Source organism: Lepisosteus platostomus, chromosome 5 (assembly GCF_059453375.1).
Source record: "Lepisosteus platostomus isolate fLepPlt1 chromosome 5, fLepPlt1.hap1, whole genome shotgun sequence".
Classification (NCBI taxonomy): Eukaryota; Metazoa; Chordata; class Actinopteri; order Semionotiformes; family Lepisosteidae; genus Lepisosteus; species Lepisosteus platostomus.
In genome coordinates this window covers 34,386,415-34,402,688 of record NC_142615.1, presented here as the reverse complement: position 1 = coordinate 34,402,688, position 16,274 = coordinate 34,386,415, and the positions used below count along the sequence as shown (strand labels likewise).

General features: G+C 45.3%; 1 pseudogene; it reads right to left on the bottom strand.

Moving 5' to 3' along the window:
- Positions 1 to 408: 408 nt before the first annotated feature.
- Positions 409 to 527, bottom strand: LOC148665772 (5S ribosomal RNA; annotated as a pseudogene).
- Positions 528 to 16,274: the final 15,747 nt, after the last annotated feature.

Genomic DNA, 16,274 nt, shown 5'->3' with positions numbered 1-16,274 from the left:
GAAAGCAACAAAAAAGCAACAAAAAAACCCCAAAAGTCTCTCCCCTCCCCAAACAGAGCTAGGCTGAAGGGGAGGGCTTCAAAAATCAACCAAAAACACCAAAAAACCACAAAAATCAAAGTCTTACTTAAGACAAACAAATCCTCTGTTCCTCTTCTTCTTCTCCTTCTTATAGAGAGGACAACTCCGTCACCTCTTTTACGACGCTGCTTTTTTTCCCTTGCGTTTTTCTCTTCTTCCACGTTCTCTCTCTTCACTGAGAATAGAATAAAAAATGCTCACGCTAATACACAAGCACCCGTGTCTCGCCAAAGCTGACAAATAAACAGACGGACAAGCCGCACTGCACGTGTGAACAAGGGAATGAGCGAGCGAGCGAGCGGGGATAGGGCGCCTCCTACGCTTAAAAGCTTACAGCACCTGGTATTCCAAGGACGTCTCTCATCCAAGTACTAACCAGGCCCATCCCTGTTTAGCTTCCGAAATCAGACAAGATCAGGTGTGCTCAAGGGGGTGTGGCCGTAAGCGAGAGCAAGGCTCGCTTGCACCCTTCTTATTGAGAGGACAGCTCCGTCACCTCTTTTATGACGCTGCTTTTTTTCCCTTGCGTTTTTCTCTTCTTCCCACATTCTCTTTCTTCACTGCCTTCGTCCCCGCTCTATTTCACTTCAGCCTTTCACTCTTGCTTCCTTCCAATGAGGACGGAGCTGCGGGAGAAAGGGCGCTATAGAGGATCGCTGTGGAGAGCTGCTGCTGTGCTTTGACATCTGAGCTCGGTGGAAAACAATCTCAATACAATTCTAAATAAACGCGACTCCCCGAACGCCAGCCGAACAAGTCTTGAAGTGGAAATCTAATAAGTAAATTGTTTCTTAAAATGTAGAGAGCTTTGCAAAAAATATATTGGTGCATTAATATAATATATTTCAAGGATGTAAATGCTGTGCTACAGTACGTGCAGAATTTTAGGAAACAGTGCATCAACAAAGTACACTGTTTAGGTTACTTTAGAAGACAATGTACCAAAACAATATATGCTGTCTGGGTCGTTAGAATTAGCTGAAAGTAACTGATTAGCTTTGAATAACAAATCTAGTGCTTCTTCTCTCGCTTTTTGATGTAATCTGTTTTCTCTTAGGGAAAGGGGAACTTTTAGAAGGGACAAAGCGCTGAGCTTTTTTACAGCGCAACGTCTTTTAAAAACCCTGTACTGCTTGTAACAAATTGAGTCTCTGGTTGCACTTTGCGAAGTGGCAGCAGGGCTTGCAATATTGAAATAAAGACCTTACTCAGGTGAGAACTCTCTCTTGTGGCTTCCTTGATAGTTCCATGACAATTTGGGGGCTTGTCCGGGATCAGAAACCTGAACGCGAACGGCTGCTGAAACTCCATCCGGACCCTGACAATTTTAGCAAAATTGGACGAACCTCGAAGGATAAATTGTTTATCCTTCCAGAGACGCGTCTGGAGAATTGGCAGCTGTCTGACGCCAGTAAGTGATCATTAAAAATTAATAGTTTGAGAAGCGAGCCACAGGGGTGTTCTCACGCGGGTTTGATGAGTCTGGGACTCATATAAAGAACTTATCTTAACACAGACGTGTGGTTTTTGCTCTGCGGAGTAGTTGATGTGATAAGGTTCTAAGTAAGGCACCGATCGGTAAAAATGGGAAATTAAAATTCAAAGATGAAAAAGGGACCGAGCAGTCCAGCAAAAGTACATGTACGACAAATTCAGAGAAACAATTATAGCCTGGGTTAGAGTAAAAAAAATGTTTTATGTTCATGAACTGTAAAGCTAGGGTAATAGGTGTAAGGGAACTTGCACATAATTTATATATGATAATTAGGGGCCCATAACTATGAAGGATCTTTGTAAGTGAATCAGAATGGACAGAGGAAAGTTGAATTAGGAAAAAGAAGTTTCCTGAAGAAGGGGAAACTTAGAAGAGAAGGAGAAGAAAGGAAATAAAGTGAATTGGAAAACTTATGTAATGGAAAGAGGAATCACAGAAATAATGGGAAGCTTCAAAAAAGACTAGTCTTGAAACTAAAGAACAGCAAGCTGCAGCTAAAGTCATGGCCATGCCTTCTAAAAAGAAAAAGTCTCCACCGAAACTAGAAAGCGGTCCGGAGCCAAAGCCTTTTCACTTGTTCGTGAAATGCTAATGTGCACTTTTACAGGTCCAGAAGGAACTCCAGCATATGTACATTGACATTGGTCTCCTAGTGAATTATTTGCATTAATTAAGTCTTTTCCTAAATTGCCTGATGACCGTAAAGAATTTCGAAGAAAGGCAAGCCTTGTTCTTGATTGTCTTAAGCCTAATTACAGTGACATAACCTTGTTGCTAGATTATATTGTTCCTAAAGGTTTACAACGTCCTCTAAAAAGGAGGAGGCAGATTGGCGGATACGTGACCCAAATGATGAAGAAGTATCCATCTAAATTAAACCACACGGACATGGAGAGGAAAAGTTAGGCGGCCGCTTCTAAAAAGAGGTAAGGACTCCTCTTTTCTAAAAAGTCCCTTGTCCTCTCCATGTTGCTGTGGTGCTGAAGCAAGTACAACAGAAAAATGAGTTGATGGTGTATGTGTTTTTAGATGCCTGTATTGTGAAGGTGGGGTAGAAAAAAAGAGATAGCTGAAGGAATAGCGTCTCGCCCTGCCCGTGCGAAACAATCCAGGTGTTGCATCCTGGTACACGACTGCAGTATGGCTGAAGGTAGTAACTAGAACTGTACTCGCAGAAGAGCCGAAAATGGTAACTCGATTCAACTGTGTGTTTAAAGCCAGGATTTGGAACCTGGTCCGTGTTCCCGAATTGTGATAGTTCGTCAGTTTGTCTCGACTGGGGGGTTCCGCGGGGCGCGTGGGAGACATGTAAATGGTTTGGTGTGAAGAAAAAAAAAAGTTTGATTAATCCAAAGTGAAACTTAAAAGAAATATGTCAGACGGAATTTAGGCTGAACAGGAATGTAGAAAAGTGTATGAACATTTGGATAAAAATAAACAATATTTAGAGGAATATTTGAGAATTCAACAGAATATCATAGATGAGACGCAAAAATCTCTGATGGAAAAGCTAAAAGCAATGGCTGAACGAAACGAAGTTATATATGCAGAAAAAGAAACAGCAAAAAAAGAAATAGAACGCCTTAAGAGAGAATCTAGGAGAAGGGTGGGAATTAGTGATGATGTTGCCAAGAATGTACAACTATGCTTTCCTGATATTACGGACAGCGGAGACAGATTTGATTTAATAACTCGCGAAGCATGCATGCAGAAGTGCGAGCGCTGCAAATGGGAGGTAAAAAGACTCCCAAAGAGGAGAAAAGGGTGCCGCCAGTTTGTCCAAATTATTGTGCGACTTAATGTTATACCGAGATATAAAACCCCAAAGACAAAACTACTAATAAGCTAATAGTGCAGTTACTAAAAAAAGGTGTTTTGGGGAGAAATTGTAAGAAAGAGGCTTGATTTCACAATTAAAGAACATGTCAGAAGCTGAAACGAGAGCCGTGCGTGAACTAACAGTTTTAATCTAGTAAACCCCTCTGTAGCCTTCCTGAATTTATCTCAGGATTTAAATAAAAGTGAAATAATCTTACAGTGTGCAGTAACTGGGGGACACAGGAGCACAGCTGTCCTGTTTTTAGACTAAAACAGCATAAAGATGTGATATAAAGTTTTCTAACGGGTAACAGGAGGCTACAGGAGAAGGGGTGCAAGGGTTGTGTTTAAAGCAAATATAAGCTGTCACAGTCTGCTTGGGAAAAGATGTACAGTTTCAACTACTGATGTGGGTGGGGGACACCCCAGACCTATTTTAGGCCCAGACTGCAGCATTTTATAAGGAATTACTGCATGAAATAGCATTTATGTAAACTAACTCAATAGAGTTATGTGATATTGTGATTGTTTTACCTAATGAGGGAATCCATAAGGCCGGGCTACTCCAAGTATTGGATCTAAAGAGGAAAAAAAGGAGTATAAAATCAACTACATGATAAAGCCAGGGTGAATGCCTTCTCAGAACGAGCTTGTCTAGTGACGTATTGGTTTAAGGGGGGTAGTGCAGTCTAAAGACAAAATTGCCTTGACCCCTGCAGCAGAAACCGTTTTTGATGTTTTGAGACAAGCTTTCTTGCAGGCACTGGCCCTGGACTGGATTCCCTCAGACTGATCATCTGTATGTAATTTGTCTGTAAGTGAAAGAAATGGGTTGTGAGCCGTTGTGCTGGTGCAGGAGCATGGAGATAGGCATCGTCTGGTGGGTTATTATTATTCAGGACCCCTTGATGCAGTGGCCAAGGGGCCGTGTTTATGTGTTGTGCAGGCTACCTGCCTGGCTGTATAAACTGTGAATAATCTGGTGTAGAACTAGCAGACCGAATGAAAATATTTAATTGAAACTTGTAAATATGCTAAATGGAAAATTGTAGCAATTTATATAGACTATATATATACATTTGGTGTATGCCACAATTTTGGATGGCAGTGAAGGAATAGGGATTTCCCCAACATGGGAGATGGCTCTCCAGGCTTTTCTCAAGGCCCTCTCACCCGAGGAGCTGCGGCGCCACGTGCAGCTGGCCGCGCCAACATCGCTGGAGCAGGCCTTGGCCCTTGCTACACGGGCTGAGGCTGTGTTCGGGGTGACTGGAAGTGCCAGCAGACGCAGTGCGCCCTGCCGGCTGACCGAGACGGCGACGGAGGGATCCAGCGAGGGGGAAGAGGAGCCAGCCCGGGCAACCGCTGCGGGAAGAGGGGACACCGAACCTCGCACTCCTCGATCGGCGTCAGGAAACGGGAACGGGGCGGCTCAGCGTGGGGAAGGCCGCCCCTCGAACACCTCAACCCCCGCTCCGGAGAGCGATGTTAAGACCGGTGCCCCTCACGCCACCGTGGGGCGAGTCGGCTGTAGCCGGGGCCTGTACCTCCACTGCAAAATCGAGGACCAACCCTGCCTGGCCCTACTCGACACCGGTTCATCGGTAACCCTACTCCGTCCGGGCGTCCTCCCCGACACCGAGGGCACCAACCCCCCAGGATGGGAGGCCTCCAGCCTGCGGCTAAGGACCGTGACGGGACAGCTCGCTGCAGTCCGGGGGAAACAGGTGCTTGCCTTCCGTCTAGGTGCAGCGACGGTGCGCCACCCCTGCTACCTCGCACCCATCCAGGAGGACTGCATTCTGGGGCTGGACCTACTGCAGCGAGTGGGGGCCAGTTTGGACTTGAGCCGGCAGGAGTTGGTGTGGCAGGGGGAGCGACTGCACCTGGTGGAGGGCAGGCCCAGCGAAGGCCGAGGGACGCGGGCTTGCCGGAGCCGGGAGAAAAAGAGGCAGTGGCGGTGGCGGCGGCAGTCGCCGGGGCAGACCAGGCCTGTGAGCCGGGGAGCGAGCGTGCCAGATCCTGCTCCCGAGTCAGCCGGGGGGCCAGACAAGGCGACGGCGGCGGGGGCCGAAGGTTGCGTGGAAGCGAGGCGCGCCGTTGAGGATCTCTACCAGCGGAGCTGCGAGGGCCTCGATCAAGACCAGCTGCTGCGGCTCCAGGAGCTACTCACCCAGAACAAGGATCTCTTTGCGGCGAGAGATGAGGACTGCACCCGCACTGCCCTGGTCCAACATAAGATCAACACCAGCGACGCTCGGCCCATCCGCATCCCACCGGGACGCATGGTTCACGCCAAGCGGACCGCCGCCGAGGAAAAGATCCGGGAGATGGCCGCAGCGGGGGTGATTGAGCCCTCCGCGAGCCCGTGGTCGGCGCCAGCTGTACTGGTAAAAAAAAAAGACGGCTCGTGGAGGTTCTGCGTCAACTACCGCAAGCTGAACGAGGTCACCCGGAAAGATTCCTACCCCCTGCCGAGGATAGATGACGCCCTAGACTACATCACTGGGTCGATCTGGTTCAGCTCCCTGGACCTCCGCTGCGGCTACTGGCAGGTACCGCTTGCTCCCGATGCTCGCCCGAAGACGGCCTTTTCTATCGGCCAGGGCCTCTGGCAGTTTACTGTCATGCCTTTTGGCCTGTGCAATGCCCCGGCGACGTTCGAGAGGCTGATGGAGAGGGTGCTGGCATCTGTCCCGCGGAACCAGTGCTGTATCTGGACGATCCGATACTTCATGCCCGGGGCTTAGACCAGGCCTTGACGAACCTCCAGGCGGTGCTGGCCTGCATCCGCCGTGCTGGCCTGAGGCTCAACCCCCGCAAATTCGAGCTCCTGCGGTGGGAGGTGAGCTTCCTGGGACATGTTGTTGGACCGCGAGGGGTGGCTACGGACCCAGGTAAGGTCGCCACAGTGAGGGACTGGCCGACTCCACGCACCATCACGGAGCTCCGCTGCTTTCTGGGGTTGGCCTCGTACTCGTACTGGGGTTCGTCCGGGACTTTGCCAGCATCGCTGCCCCGCTGCACCGCCTAACCGACAAGGGCCGCCGTTTCGACTGGGACTCGGGCTGTGAGACTGCCTTCGGCCGGTGAAGCTCTGGTGGTGGCCCCCGTGCTGGCCTACCCCGACCCGCGGTTGCCGTATGTTCTCGACACCGACGCGAGTGACTCGGGGGTGGGTGCGGTGTTGGCGCAGGAGGGGCCGGATGGGGAGCGCGTAGTGGCCTACTATAGTCGGGCTTTGACTAGGGCTGAACGGAACTACTGAGTGACCCGTCAAGAGGTTCTGGCGGTGATGGCGGCGGTCCACCACTTCAGGCCGTACCTGTTCGGGACCCGGTTCCGGCTGAGGTCCGACCATGTGTCCCTCACCTGGCTGCTCCATTTTAAGGAGCCGAAGGGGCAGATGGCGCGATGGATAGAGATCCTGCAGGAGTACGACTTCACTGTCGTGCACCGTGCGGGGTCTCGCTCTCTCGCGGCGCCCCTGTGAGGCCGCGGTGCACGGCCAGCCGGGCGTGGGGCACTTCGGCGGTAAAAAAACCCTGCAGCGTCTCCGAGGCCATTGCCACAGAGACGTGCAGCGGTACTGCCGAACGTGTGCGGTGTGCGTGGCGCAGAAGGGTCCCCCCGAGCGCTCTCGGGCCCCCCTCCAACAACACCAGGTGGGGGCTCCTATGGAGCGGGTGGGGGTGGAAGTTTTGGGCCCGTTTCGGCGCACCGAGGCCGGGAACCGCTACGTCTTGGTGGCCATGGATTATTTTACGAAGTGGCCGGAGGCCTACGCCCTCCCGGACCAGAGTGCCCCCACGGTGGCTGATGCACTACTGGAGGGGATGTTTGCCAGGCTGGGGGTGCCGGAGGAGTTACACAGTGACCAGGGGCGTAACTTCGAGTCCCAGGTCTTCGCCAGAGTGTGCCAGCGCCTGGGGATCACTAAGACGCGGACCACACCGCTGCATCCCCAGAGCGACGGGTTGGTGGAGCGGTTTAATCGGACGCTCGCCAGCCTGGTGTCCCGGCACCAACGGGACTGGGACCGCCACCTCCCCCTTGCGCTCTGGGCGTATAGGACCGCGGTCCAGGAATCCACCGGGTGCACCCCGGCCTCGCTCATGCTGGGCCGGGAAATGCGAACCCCGGTGGACCTGGTCTTCGGCCCGCCGCCCGGAGACGGGTCGGCACCACCGGCTGGACCGGACTACGAGTGGGACCTGTGGCAGCGGATGCAGCGAGTGCACAGTTTTGTAGGACCCACCTGACACAGGCGGGGGTCCGGCAGAAGCGGTACTACGACCTGCGCTGCAGGGGGCCTGCCTTCCAGCCCGGGGACTCGGTTTGAGTGTACAACCCGCGCCGCCGCAAAGGCCTCAGCCCTAAGATGGCGCCGTCTTGGGAGGGGCCCGCTGAGGTACTCGGGGTGGTGGGCGAGGTCTGCTACCGTGTCCGGGTGCGAACACGGGGGAGAGTGGTGGTCCTGCACCGAGACCGCCTGGCCCCCTACCGGGCCCGGGAGGAGGAGCCGTGTGGGTAGGCTCCAGAGGAGCAGCCGGGGCCGGAGCCAGCCGATAGTGGGGCGTCCGTGGATCGCCAGCCGTCACCGCGGCGCAGCGGCCGCTCACGCAGGGTTCCGCAGCAGTTGGCCGAATACGAGTACAGCCTGAGGGGGGTGTTCGACGTCGGCGAGACGCCAGACGCTTCAGGTGGGGGCAGTGTAACGCCCTCGCCTGGTGGTAAGGAGGAAGCGCCCCTAGGCGCTCGTAGTACCGCTGGGCATACTGGGAGTGGTAGCCGGGGAGAGTCTGAGGGTCAGCACGATGACCAGCGGCTGACCCTACCTGTGTAAATAATGTCCTAGTAATTCTAGTGCCCTGTGTAGTCCTGTAAAAGTATAGTGTGTTGTTAGGTAATTACCACCCTAAATGTGTGTACGTGTTCGTCAGTCTCCACATGTGTGTGTTGATCCTGTGTTTGGTTTTTGGTGTGGTTGTTAAATAAAGTCAGTGCTTGGTTAATCGCGTCTCCACTATCTTTAGTTCTGAAAAAGAACCTGCAAATGCTACAATATTTTTGCCACTTTATATCGAACCTATTATACTCTCAAAAGTGCACAGTAGATTGTACTTAAAAAAATGCACAATCCACCGCTGCTATAAACAGATGTGTGCCATGTTTGCCTTTGTCAGCATTTGTTTCAAAAATAAGTTCATGATACGTTAAAAACACAAAAAGCACAAACTTAATAACACAACGATACAAAATCAAAACCAAATCATAAAGCCAATTAAGTACCTATCCTTTGAAAACAGAGAACACCTTTATATCTACAAAAAAACCGTGACATTTGTATCTATATTTGAATTACAAAGCAGACCAAGTAGTCGCTGAATTCAAAGTTCAGATCTTGGCCAAAACAAGAAAATCAGACCTGAGCTAAATTCGGAACAAAAGCCTCTGCTTGAGCTTTTGATCAACATCTGAGTGAAAAAGCCACTCTCTGGCACATACTGCCCAATGTAGCGTAATGTTTCAGGTGATCTAAATCCCAGTTCGACATCAAGTTTCCAACTCGTTTCCTTAGTCTTGTTTACCCACGAACCAGGATTCTACTGTATGAACTTCCGGGGATATTACAAAATGTTTGATGGGGCATCAATCATTCCAGGCGGAAATGGCCTCTTTTTTTTTCTCGAGGGATCATATTAAACATTTCATTCATATCGAGAGGAGGATCACCATGAGACACAAAACAAACAGTTTAATTCTGTCTTTTTTAGAAAGTAGCGTTTGTGATACATTAATAATATTTTCGTGGAAATATAGAAGTTGTAAATTTTTTAATTTATATTTGAATCGAAATGTGGTTTTGAGTCAAATATTAGCGTGTTCATGTAATTAGTTTGTGTTTGTCATTACTATATATATATTGCCATGTTACTAGAATTTGTAACTAAAGTTTACTAGTTGTGTTTTTTTATGATGATTAGCCATTTGTTGATTACAATTTAAAAGGTATGGGTTTAATAGTCGTATATTCTACATCTTTTGCCCACTGGGATGTGCCGGTTTTAATTGAACAAAGCTAGTTACACATTTTCTAATGCAGCCTTCATTACAAGACAGTTTATTTCTCAAAAGCGTGATATGTAAAAAATAGAAAAACGAAAATATATGGATGACAATATTTCAAAGATGAAGATATTACTTTTGAGAAATTGTCATTTTACGTATCAAGATGCTTTTCAACCGCTGGTTTTAGACCTTTGCTATGCTTCCTGAATCATTTTCAGTGTTATAAACTGGGTGTGGAGGTAGCGATCACTTTGTAGAGCAGTTGACAGGCTGGAGCTGTTCAGACTACTCTTGTTATTTCTCAAATGCTTCCATCTTTTTTCTTTCACGCTAGGACGCGAGTGTGTACATGTGTTTGGTTTTCATTTCACTGATTCTCATTGAAGATTTGGGAATTAACAACGAAAGAATCAGTTGCCTTGGAAAGCAGAAGCTTTGGTTCACAACGATCTTGAAGACACGCCCATGTAGTGCAGCGTGTGATATTTGTACTATAAAAGACCAAGTGCTCAAAGTGACGTCTGCGTTTACCTTTTAGACTTTTCATCTTGGGCGCACTTTTAGAAAGCAAAGATAGAGCAGTTGTGTTGAATCACACCATGACAGCTGTCAGCAGAGTGGCGCAGCGGAAGCGTGCTGGGCCCATAACCCAGGATCGATGGATCGAAACCATCCTCTGCTATACACACCGTCAGTTTAATGAAGTGAATTAAAACGTTTTTTTTTTCTCTCGTGTGTGTGCAAACTTCACACTTACTGTATTCATTAATCTTTACCAATAGCAGATGCCCAAATGTATCTTTGGTTGTTCTGAGATCCTTGATAGTTTCCTCAAATCCTTCAAATGAACATCCATATCAAAGCACAGTGTGCGAAGTTAATTTATTATATTTATTACTATATTTATTATACACGTGTAAATTAATTACTGCGAAAATAATTTACTTCGTACACTGTGCAGAGTGCCGTATACTCCTAGTTGCGGCACACACGATACATACTGTAAAAAGCCTCAGGCACTGTGTTAGATGTGTTTTCGACGTTATATATGCGTTTATTAATGTCGTCGATTTTACGGTTGCAATTCGACGTTGATTATACGTCGAGGCGACGTATATATACGTATAGCCGTATTTTCGCCGTGAATATACGTATATTCGACGAATCAATGCCCACAGCTTGGCATACAAGGGTTTTGCTGAGGGGGTCTTGCCACCTGCCTGAAAAAAAAACAGTAAAATGTTTGAGTGCCTATAGAGTTTCTATTTTTATTTTCTTGACAAAAGTTGATACCATTTCCTGGACACCCCGTCCCCCATCACTGCGTGGTGCCCGGTGAAAAATCTGTAGGGGGGCGTCTGAAATTCTGAGGGGGGAGTGATATTTCGGTTGAAACGGAGCTGTACGGTGCAGCTACCCAAATGAAATCTTGCAGCTATGCCATTGATTAGTGCTTCATGATAGAAGATAATGACTAGCAATCTGGTATTTGCGATGAAGTTCAGTTTCACATTTTTCGTCACTCTCACGGTTTGTGTTGCCTGGAGCGAAAAGTACCATAAGCGTTCATTTTTGCAGCTACATAGACGTTCTGAATCGTTAAGAAAAAAATGTTGTAAAACCAACAGAAAGCACAGACTGCTATAACTAGTCCTAGTTATATAACGATTTTAAGTATAATGATAAACTACTGCAAGGAATCGGTCCACCTGAGCAAACGGGATCGTAATGTTGACACTCAATAATGACACTGATATGTGCAGTTCCTGGACGGATAGCCCTCCTGCCCATCAAACAGACTGAGTGACTGTTCGTGTCATTTAGTGTTGTCTGACCATTGACAAAGTACAACTATTTTTTTAGGGCGCAAATTAAGTTAGGTAAATCTTTTTGCCCAAAACTGAAGGGGCGACATTCCCCCCTCCCCCCGTGATGCCAGGCCTGTCCCCATCCTATTCCATAATGTCATTATATATAATACCATACAACAGTGACCGATCCTTACTGCGTTAAAATTGCACATCAGCTCATAGCAGGGGGCACATAGCCGCGATGTATTATCAATGTTAAATTTCAACCATAATATCGACAACATTAATAAACGCATACGTTGAGAAAATATCGAACCCAGCATTTTTTCCGGTTATATACCACAATGCATTGCTAGTATTCGTTGGTCACCATTTTGGACACGTTTTTCAAACGTAGAAGTATACTGTATCTGCAAATATCTCAGCAATCCTCTTTTGACGAGTAAGTATGAACAATACTATCTGAATACATACAGATCTTTCTTAATATTATTTTGATTAAAATAGTATGCGAATAAGCAAAAAAATGGCACATAAAATAGTGTGAATGGGGAAGATGACACAAAATCGTTTTGCCGTTTCTCTTATTCTTATTCTATGTTGTCCTTTCAAACTTTAGGTACTCTTTAATTAGGACAGACTTTATTGCTCAACTGCTATGATGCAAGCCAAATTTTATACATTTATTCAGCTTTGAGCTTAGTAAACCGTTCATTCTTAGATTATACTAAAGAAGATATTAATCATCATTTATTTGGGAAGTAATATTATATAATTTTCTCCTAGCTGCGGTGCTGAAGTCCCACCCTACATCAACAGAAAAAGAAATAAAGGAGCACGCAATGTGTTACTTGAAGAATGCATATGCAAGGCAGGGGGCCAGGAGATCTGGACTCTGAAAATAATAGGTTTTTGGTTCTAACTGTTAGGACAATTAGACAGGGTTTGCAAATAGTGGACAAAAATCGTCTTAACTTCCATTGTAATATTTTTTTTTTCTTGGAAATATAGAAGTTGTACATTTTAAAATGTATATTTGAATCAAAATGTGGTTTTGAGTTAGTGTGTTAATGTAATTAGTTTTGTGTTTGTCATTACTATACTGTATATTGCCATGTTACCAGAATTTGTAGCTGAAGTTTAAGACTAGTTCTGTTTTTTATGATTATTGCCAATATGTTGATTGTTGATTGATTGTATACAATGTATAATTTGAAATACGTATGTTTCAGGTGTGAATGTGTATTTTAAGAATAAATTTCTAAACCTAATCATTGGCTTGGTTTACTTGTTTCTACACCTATAAAATCTATCTTTGATGTATAATAGACCTCTACCCATATACGTATAATAGACCTCTAATGTTATCCGTATAATAGACGTCTAAAGTTATCCGTATAATAGACCTCTAACCATATACGTATAATAGACCTCTAAAGTTATCCGTATAATAGACCTCTAAAGTTATCCGGAACTCCAACCATATATGTATAATAGTCCTCTAAATTTATCCGTATAATAGAACTCCAACCATTTATGTATAATGAACATCTAAACATAGACGTATAATTGACGTATAACTTTAGACGTATATTAGAATTTCATTCTAGACGAATTGTAGACCACATTTAGACGTCTAAGGTATGCGTTTAATAGACGTATATTATACGTCTTTTGCCCACTGGGATGCCTTTCAGGGGCCGAATATTAGACACGAATCATCGTGCTGAGTTTTTTCCTCCTCTACCGCAGTCTTTGCTTCGGACCACCCCTCTTGCCGCATGTACGCTTTATTTTCGATTTTCTGTATAGAACACCGAATATCTTGAAGAAGTCTGGCAAGCGAGGACTGCTGGATTATTGTCGTGTAAACATTGGTTCAAAATCAACATCCTCTGCTATTGCCGTTGCTTCTTTGATAGTATCTTCAAATTCCTCATCTGACTTTCAATATCGAGGGATATTGTGCATAATACCATACTATCTGTAGCTTTCTTTTGATCGCCTGTTTTATTAAAATGCCAGCCTCTTTTACAGTTATTTTAGATGTTTGGCAAGGTGTAATATCCTCCCTCGCATCCTCAGCTAAAATATTTTAAAAGTACAACAAAATTACATTATATTGAACAGCACTAGGTTAACATTTAGAATTCAAATTAAGGTAAATATACGAAAATATTAAAATATAACTCTGGCGATCTGTCGTTTTTGCTTGTCAAGTTCTCAGATAATTTTGCATTGTATTTTTAATTATTTTAGCTGAGGATGCAACAGGAGTATAAGTGAATTTTCCCGCCACACATTGGAACATAAATTTCCATGGGTGAATACTATCTGCTTGAAAGTTTCCCTTGTCGGTAATTATTGGAAATTCCCGGTAATGTTGACTCTACCGCAGTCTTTACCTCTGACCAACCCTCAATTGTTTACTACTGCAAATATCAAAATAGTTAAGGTTTTGCGGACAAATTAAATATCTGTGGTGATGATGTTCACTATGGGAGGAAGTGCGTCCCTGGGTGGGCTCAAAACACCCAACGTTGGGTTAAGAGCCGAACACGCCAACCAAATGCACACCAGAAACGCTTACCTGCCGCTTTTTGCCATTTACATACTTTTGGTGAACACAAAATTCGCTCACATTTCATCTTTCGTAAGATATATAATTTAAAAAAGTTCCACAAAGGAAATGAATACATGCATTAAACCAAGCCCTCTGTGAGTGTCCCAAATGATCTGTTCTGTAAAACAAGACAGGAAGAACGGTTTCGCTAGAATTTGAACGCACAGTTTCCTCTTTATTAAACAGGTGCTTTAACCAGCTAAACCACGGCGCCGGCAGAGCACTATGCTTACAGCTGCGTGGACATACCGCTCTGAGACATCTGCGGTATGCGCTGAGCAAGTTGCCTCCTTTTCATGCACTAGCAGCCTTGATACTAAGAGACAGGATGAGAAATGGCTTTTATCTGGCCATTTTCATATCCAAGGAGATCAATGTGCTTTCCGTGTACAACAGGGTGTCCTCTATACTCGCCACTGAAGCACAGGACACGCCTGGTGGATTGACATCATTCAAGCAAAATAGTGAAATGGCAGGTGGAAGAGGAAAATGACCATCAAGAAGAAAGATGATCTTGAGCGCGCCAACTCATGTTCGAAGGGGCTGACTTCCTCGACGAGGTGGCTGAGTGGTTAAGGTGATGGATTGCTAATCCATTGTGCTCTGCATGCATGGGATTGAATCCCATCCTTGTCGTCTTGAGCTTTTGACTTGTGATCCGTTTCTAAGTCGGGTTTGTGCACTTTTGCTACTGTAGTAGAGCAGTAATATTTCTAGCGTTGGCTGAACATGGCTTACAACAGTAGCTGACAGACAATAGTCTCTTAATATTTAAGACACCTGAAGAAGGCTCCACGGCCGAAACGTTGTGTTCTCTTTCTTCTTTTTTTCAGCATGGAATAAACCTATTACTTGTTGTTAATATTTAGGTTACACTTATGTTTTGTACTGCTTTCACCTGATATTAATAGTAGTCCTGATGAACGGTTTTGGGACATGGTGCATCTTGAAAAATGTTCTTGTTAATTTCAATTTGGAAAAACTGCACTCACCAGAAGCTGATACAGGTCGTGTTTACATAATGCGCAATGCAATAGCAACGTTTGGAGTTGAATCTTGCTACGAGTCCTTACCTGTTACAGGAGGCGTTTTAGGACTTTTTTTTACCCCAGATAAAGCTATCAATTAATCTTACATTTCTACTATATCGGTATTAGCAACATTATCTTTACCTAGCACTAAATGTAGCTTTAAATAAGAGTAAATTTTAAAATATATGTAAAAGTAAATGCTATTCCATATATTGTAACTTTGTGGTATTTACAATGTTTATCTGAGGATGCAAGGGAAAGTATTATACCTTGGGAAACATCCAAGACAAAGGTAAAAGAGGCTCATATTTTAATAAAATGTTCGATCAAAAGAAAACCACAATCTGTATGACATTATCATTAATATCCCAAGATATCGACATTCAGTTGAAAGATTTGAAGAAACTCTCCAAGAAGCAACTCCAGTAGCGGAGTTTTGATTTGAACCGATGTTTGCACCTCAATAATCCATTAGTCCTCGAAAGAAACAAAGACAGGGATGTTTTGAGTGTCACCATGATCCTCTTCTCAATCCAAAAGAAAGGTTTTCTATGATCCTGATCCCACTAGCAAAAGAGTCAATTTCTGCCTGCACTGATATCCCTTCAAACGTTTTGTAAGATCTCTGGTAGAATATACAGTAGAATCCAGGTCTATTTCTTCTACTAAAAGAGACTATGGGAGTGAGTATTTTGATGTCGAACTGGGATTTAAATAGACAGAAACACTACACTACATTGGGCTACGCGTATGACAAAACGTAGGCGTTTTGAGTCGACCTTTCCATAGCTCGGTTGCTACAGCGTAAAACTGTTTCAAAGAGCAGCGGGCGATTGTTATGTCGCTGTTTTGAATCCGGCTCGAAGGATGGTGTTTTCTTGTTCCTTAATTAAAATGTGAGAATATCGAATTTGTCTTTCACGTTTACGTTTACCGAACGCTCAGCAAACAGAGAAGCAGAGGCTCCTGTTCTGATCTATCCTCACGTCTGATTGTCTTGCTTTGACCTTTAAAATGTGCACTGTTGACTGTTCACTCTTCCTAACACAATTAAAGACCTGCGGAAAAAACTCGGCATCGGGAGCTTAGTTCAGTGGTAGCGCGCACGTACTCTATGAAGCGTCGTTTTCAATCGCCGGCGTCTCTACTCTGGATTCTTTCTGAACGCGATATCTTTCCTTCCTCTTGTGACTTCCCTCGTGTGTGAATTTCAGGGAGACACATAAACCCTTTGTCTGAAGAGACAAAAGAGACATTTTTTAAACCAGACAAAATGAAAGACGTAATAATTATAGACACGTACAAAACACGTGAATATAATTGAGAACATGTGGACCGGGGCG